Source organism: Lolium perenne, chromosome 7 (genome assembly GCF_019359855.2).
Source record: "Lolium perenne isolate Kyuss_39 chromosome 7, Kyuss_2.0, whole genome shotgun sequence".
NCBI classification, from domain to species: Eukaryota; Viridiplantae; Streptophyta; class Magnoliopsida; order Poales; family Poaceae; genus Lolium; species Lolium perenne.
In genome coordinates, this window is record NC_067250.2 from 144,604,645 (window position 1) to 144,612,171 (window position 7,527).

Below are 7,527 nucleotides of genomic sequence, written 5' to 3' on the forward strand. Positions count from 1 at the left end.
GTCCTCAAGAACGTTTGGTCATTATAAGTAAACAAACCGGCTTGTCCTTTGTGCTAAAAAGGATTGGGCCACTCGCTGCAATTATTTCTCTCGCATTTTACTTACTCGTACTTTATTTATCTGCTATATCAAAACCCCTGAATACTTGTCTGTGAGTATTTACAGTGAATCCTTCATCGAAACTGCTTGTCAACACCTTCTGCTCCTCGTTGGGTTCGACACTCTTATTTATCGAAAATACTATGATACACCCCCTATACTTGTGGGTCATCAGGGAGCAGTGGGAGAAGGAGGAGGCGGAGAGGCAGGCGAGGCTCCTCGAGCAGGCCGCTCGCTACCACCGACCTGCGACGCCTCCGTCCGGCGTCGCCGTCCCCGTCATCGACCTGTACAAGCCATCGCCGTCCCCGCCTCGCACCAGTGGCCGGTGGGGAGACGCCGGCCAAGGCACCAGTAGCCAGGCGCCACCTTTCGACGATGGCGGCGACGGCGACGACGACTACACGGTGTTCTACCGCCATTTGGGCATGTAGAGCGCCGTGTTTTATTTAGTTTTATTTGTATGCCCTAGCCGAATTCGAAATATAGTCGAATTCGACCTCTATGTATGAACTTCGCCCTCTATATAGTAAATATCATTAAATTTAGTCTAAATTCATTCGTTTTAAGCCGTATTTTGTTAAATTTTCGTTTTTCAAATTTTGATCGGCGTCTACGCCTGAAATCGCGGCTGGGAAACTAGTCCTCCCCACGCCAAATTTACGTCCAATCCGAACGTAAATTTCCCCGGATTTCGGGCGTGGGAAGGGCAAACGAGTGGAGATGGTCTAAGCTGGCAAGCTAACGTTCAGTTTCAGCAAAATCCGCATAAATTCAGTATTTTTATTTCAATAGCAAACATTCCTTGCTGCAGCAGAAAATGTCATTGCAAATTGGCCAGCTTTTGGGACCATCTTAGCCATCTTCCCCGAGACGCCAATTCCAGTTGCATCGAACCCAAACCGGTTCCCCACTTCCCAGTAACTTGCCTGAATCCATCCTCCCTCCGCGAAGGAGGCGAAATGACTGCCTACGTGGCGCGCCGCCGCTTCCGCCGGAGGATCCCCGCCTCACCGACGCGTGGCCGGAGAAGCAGAGTCCATTACTGAAGGACAACGCCGTGGGGGGATGCAGAGCCATCGCTTCCGAGGACGCCGCGCCATGGCAGTCGGTAGTCGCTCCCGCAGGTTACTTCGTGCTTAATTATCTCTATGAATATGTACGGAGCTTTCTGAAATTCGTTTCTATCAGGCGGCATCTAACTAAATCATTTTTTGTTGTTGTAAATTTCGTTGTTGGCACTTTGCTTTTGGGCTTTATGCGTTCCTCGGTCTTACCTGAACCAAGATATTCGTCCTTTCCTGGCCTTGATAGATCTTAGCTGGACCTTAACCATAATTAATTAATCACAAACCCAGAACAAGAAGCAAATGGAATATCATTAACCTCTGAACGCTTAAGCGGTTTGCTTCCAATTCTCAACCATGTACCTAAACGACGATTCACAAGAGTCTAGTCATCCACGAAAAATATAGACAGATTTTGGCAAATGACAAATCTAAAGCAACTAGATGTCCATATATAATAGAGTCTCTTTAGAACATCCGCTTTCAACTTTGTAAGCGATTTCCCTGTATCCTCCGTCCAACCCATTGAATAGCTGGACAGATGAATGGTCAGTTTGTAACGATCGTGTCTCTTGTAGTAAACGAGCAAGCTTGGTTACTCCGTCCTCTCAACCTCGACTTTGTACATTTGTTTAGCAAAATAGCTCGTATGTTTCTGGCACTTCTCAAATAAATGCTTCATCTTGTAAACACTATAAGATGAGCCTGCAACTTAAGCGCTATCAACTGTCCCCCAAAACACAAAAACTTCCTCCCACAAAGAGAACGAGATGGCGGGAGATACGGCAGGCGGCACTTTGATGGGGTTGATTGACCCCCTTCTTGAGAAACTCGCCAGCCTGCTGGCGGAGGAGTATGGCAAGCTCACATATGTGCAGCCTGGAATCGCATCTTTGAGACGTGAGCTGACCAGCATTAAGGCTGCACTGGAGGATCTATCGCATTTGGAGGAGTCCAGCTCACTGGTGAAGGAGTGGAAGGCCCAGCTGCGGGAGCTGTCGCACGACATCGAAGATTGCATTGATGACTTCGTGCAACGCCTCAGCCAGGATCATGTCCACGATGGGCTTATTGATAAGATTACTGGCTGGCTTAAGACCATGCGACTTTACTACGACACAGCTGAGCAAATTGCCAAGCTCAAAGAACACGCTGTAGAGGTTAATGACCGCCGTAAACGGCTCAAGTTGGATATTACCCCTACTTGTTCTAGCACTGTGGCAATTGATCCCAGGCTGTCGGCGCTCTTCGAGGAAGCCGATAGGCTCGAGGGCACCAAGGGACCTGAGGATGAGCTCGTGAAGTTGCTCACTGAAGGCGTAGACTCTGCGAAGCAGCGGAGGGTCATCTCCATTGTTGGATTTGGTGGCTTGGGCAAGACTACGCTTGCAAATCTTATATACAAGAAGATCAAAAGCAAATTCCATTGTACAGCTTTTGTATCTGTTTCTCGGAATCCTGACATCAACAAGATTCTGAAAGATATACTCTTGGGAGTTCTGGAGACTAGCAACCCAGCGTCTGATGATCAAAGGAAGTACATGGAAAAGGTTGACGAACGGCCATTAGAAACCCATCGACTCATAGGCATGATTCAGGAGTATCTCAATAAACGCAGGTACGCGAAGTACTCCTACCTTGGAGAAAATTACAAAAAAACACCACAATTGGGACAAAGTTATCAATCCTTCAGGAAAAAACCACCAGAAAACATGCATTTGGGTGGGTGTTTGATGACTTTGCCCCAATTGTGGTGCTTTTTTTTGCAATTTACTCCCTACCTTGACACTGGAATTTTTTTACAGCATCTAATCAATTCATTTTGTGTTCTGCACTCCATCTCAAGTACTACCTCAGTTTGAAAATGAATGACGGTTTTCAAAAGTGTTCAGTAAAACTCAAATTTATGCATGTCAAATTACTAGTGATATATGAAAATATGTTTATATTTGTAAGATCAAACAGTATCATCAAATATCCAATAAAAAATATAGTCACATATCATTTCTATTTACAAAACCATACTTAAATGCAATGTAAATATCCACATTCACCAACTGAGGGAGTACTAAAGATTATTCATTTAGATAAATAATATTGACAGAAAATTCTTGCTTTAAATCAAAGGTGAGAAAGAACCTTTTTGAGATAGGCCAGTGGCAAAGCAACAAACGGAGCAAGTGGGTTGCTAAATTATGACATGTAAATTTTTCACTAGATTACTACCAAAGTACCCAATAGTGTAGTTGTATTTCCAGCGGCACAAACACCTAGTAGACAATCGGATCAACAAGATATATATCTACATATTAGGCCTTGTTTACCTCTAGAGTATTTCCACTCCCTAAGAGTTTGGGGGTTGGAGGAGATTCGGTGAATCCTCCATTTCACCTAATCCCCTCCAATCCCATAAAACACACTTTCACCTCCATATCTTGGAATTATCCCATCCAATATCTGCTTAGTAAACACACTATGGGGATTTTTCAGGATCTCGGATAACTCCCTACAATCGTCGAAAATTGATGAAGATTTTTGCACATCTAACATAAACAAATAATTAAGCACATTTCGCAACTTGGATTGGGATGACCAAACTACAACTAATGAGGGCTAACGACAGTGCTGACTGGAGATATCTTAATTAGAGAAGAGGATACCTTATACCTAGAAAAATGCTTTAGATATGAGAGAAGCTAATTCATTATGTTGCTTAATAAAAATGGTCAGGTGTATAAAAATATAGGAACTACTCCCTCTATCCTACGAAGGTTGTCTGAGATTTGTCAAAATTTAGATGTATCCAGATGTTGTTTGGTGTGTAGATACATAAATCTCAGACAATCTTCATGAGACAAGGGAGTATTAAAGGGAAATCTGGAAGATAACTAACCAAAAAAAGTATATATGTAATTTCATTACGCAATCTCAAAATTAATGTTTCTGTACACTTATGATTATTGAGTCAATATCGTACTCCAATTGTTGATTTTGTACAATTTCACTTGTGCACACTTGCAAATATTTTAATGCACAATTTTTTTAGTTTCCTTTTGAAACTAACTCTATTTTGGCCCTGATGTTAAAAAAACTCTATTTTGGCCCTTCCTAATACTTCGTCTTTCATTGATTATCTAATAGGTACTTTGTCGTGATTGATGATATATGGAGCATATCTGCATGGGACGCCATCCAACTTGCCCTTCCCCTTAATGATTCTGCAAGTCGAATATTGACAAGTACTCGTATTAATGATGTAGCTACACATTGTTGCTTACCACATGAAGATTATGCTTACTCTATTAAATCGCTTAGCAGTCATGACTCCAGGATATTATTTTTTAAGAGAATATTTTGTCTCGAGAAGGAATGCTCTAAGGAGTTGATAGAAATTGCAGATGAAATCCTGAAAAAATGTGATGGCTTACCATTGGCCATAATCAATATAGCTAGCCTATTAGCAACCAAAGCTGCTACATGGCAGGAATGGAAGAGGGTTTTGTACTCTATTGGCTGTGCAATTGACAAATACCACGAGCTAGAATTGATTAAAAGGGTGCTCCTTGTTAGCTACCGTGATTTACCTCATCATCTGAAGATATGTCTACTGTATCTAAGTGTATTTCCAGAAGATCATATCATCTATAGGGATCAATTGATATGGAGATGGATTGCTGAGGGATTTATTGTTGGACGGCCTGGACAAAATCTGGAGGAAGTAGGAGAAAGTTACTTTAATGAGCTCACCAACAGGAATATGATCCAGTTAGTTGTAATGGGTGGACCTGTCAAGTGCCGTGTCCATGATATCATATTGGATCTTCTTATATCCCTTTCGACCGAAGAAAACTTTGTTACCATACTGAATGGACAAAACTATATATCTTCAAGTAACAGGATTCGTCACCTCTCCCTCCAAGGCAACTGTGAAGACCATAACGAATGGCTGAGTAGGAGAGAGTTTTCTCATGTCAGATCACTCAATGTGTTTGGTGATTGCAAGAATCAACCCCTGTTCAGAGGCCTTAAATTTTTGCGGGTACTAGATATAAATGACCTTTCTCAGAAGGGGGATAATGTGCAGCTTACTGAGGTCATCGGGAGTTTACGCTTCCTAAGATATTTACGTTTCACGAAGGTCCCAAGAGAAATCGGGAATCTAAAACTTCTGCAGACACTTGACCTGAGTTCATCAGATGTGGAGGAACTCCCTGCAACAATTGTACAACTGCATCAATTAGTGCGCCTGTTCGTGCATCGTGATGTAAAATTCCCGAATGGGATTAGCAACTTGACATCTCTTCAGGAGTTGGGACACTTTTCTTGCCTCGGTAATTCCGTAGGAATCGTGCTGGAGCTGGGAAATCTGATTAAATTGAAAAATCTCGACATATATTGGGACGATGATGGCACAAATGGTCACTTGGAACAGTACAAGGAAGCTTTGGTCTGGTCACTACGTAAGCTAGGGAACCAGAACATCCAAAGTCTAGAAATTTGGAGTGCAGAAGCTTGTAACGTAGATTTCTCGATTGATTCATGGTTTCCTCCTCCACGTCATCTCCAACATTTTGAGAGCAATGTTTCCTTGTGTTTCCATAAGATTCCCAGAAGGATATCCTCATTCTCCGCCCTTACCTGCCTGCGCATCAATGTGCAACATGTGGAACAGGATGATCTTCAACCGCTCAAGGACTTGCCGGTCCTGGAATGCCTTGAACTAAGGCGCAGGAGATCAAATCAAGAACTAGAAGCACTCACCATCAGCTGCAGTGGATTCCGATGTCTAAAGAAGTTCTGTTTTTCTTTCTTGCTCTTTGAAAAAAAAGGGGTGGACCGTGTATGTTGTTTGAAGAAGGAGCAATGCCAAAGCTACAGCAGCTCAAGATTGATTTACCTGCTATCGCTCCTGATATTGGCATCAGGCACCTTGCCTTCCTCAAGCATCTCCAGATCCGCATTAACTGTTGGGCTGCAAGTGCTAGGGAGGTTGAGGCCACGGAGGCTACCGTGAGAAGTGCCGCCAGCCTCAATCCCAAACTCCGCACACTTGAAATCAGCAGACATGGGGAAGCAGCGATGACAGTGGACGAGGAGCAGGTGGAGGAAACTGATGTTGCTGAAGAGGAGCATGCTGCAGACCAACAAGCCAGTACCAGTACCAGATAGGAGGTGATTATTTGGTGCAGATGAAAGTCGAATTCGCCATCTAAGGTATTTTTTTTTAATTTCTGGTTATTGCAATCCAGTGTCTGCTTTTCTCTTTGTCTTATATATGGTGTGTAGACATTTAGTTCAAGCAGGATAAAGCTTTTAGTTCTTGCTTGATCAACCTGTTTTGTGTCCATATACAGTACTATTTTGAAATATGCTAAGAAAGGACATTTCCGTTGCTACTAGTACTGCACTTTATCTCAGCTCGTGTCAAATTTTCAACATATATATCGTTATCTTGGCTTTAGGGAGAAAAAGTACGCAGCATACCCGATTTGTTTTAGGTACTGTTTTTAACTGGAAACCTTGCTTTTCAGCTGATCTGCTCCCAGTCATCCAATTCAGTACTCATAATATTTGGGCCATCAGAGAATGAAACAGGAGAATGATGAGGGAAAGAGGTAGCTTTTGACTGTCTAAGCTGGAGTTTTTTTGGCTCGAAGATTTGCTCAAGTTGGGCTCTGGTCAACCTTGGATCTCCTGTCTTCGCCTCCTTCTTTCCACGGCTTCCATAAGTACTCTCTTGTATTGTAGTCTAGGCCAGCACTCCTCGCCTCGCAAAGTGCCTAGGGTTGTCCCTGTTGCGGATCTTCTGTTCAAGGTTCGAGTTGGTTGGTGAAATCTCGGTCTTGCAATGCCCTTTGATGGCATGTAGAAACTCCTCGCAGTTATGACACTCGATCTGGCGCTCGAGCTTCTTGTCCCCCTTCGACACTGCCATCAACACTCTGCTGGGCAAGCAAGCGATGGTGGTGCTTTTTGCAAAGTCTCGGTATTGTGATATGCCATGCTTCAATGGCTCCAGGGACCAGGGGCGGAGCCAGGAATTGGGTATAGGGGGGGCGAGGCCGCGTTTGAAAACTTAAATTTTTCCATTGCCTATTACGCATAGTAATAGACTTAGTAGAGCAAGTTTAATTATTTTTCTCCATTTCTACACAGGGAAGGCTAAGTGAATGTAAATTGCCACTCAACATTACAATATAATACAGCCGTAGAGAGTAATTGGCGGGAGTAGAAATTGTCCCATATTTTAAATTGAAGAACAATTATTGTTATGAACACTTTAATGGAATCAACAACAAAGAAATATAGGAAATGTAGGGCTGGCCGTTCATTTGTTTTTGTAAGAAATGTTAGATTAGTA

The 7,527-nt window shown here is 42.9% G+C and overlaps 1 pseudogene; it reads left to right on the plus strand.

The window, feature by feature from the left end:
• Positions 1–919: 919 nt before the first annotated feature.
• LOC127318628 (disease resistance protein RGA5-like) lies at positions 920–7,211 on the plus strand (annotated as a pseudogene).
• The last annotated feature ends 316 nt before the right edge of the window (positions 7,212–7,527 follow it).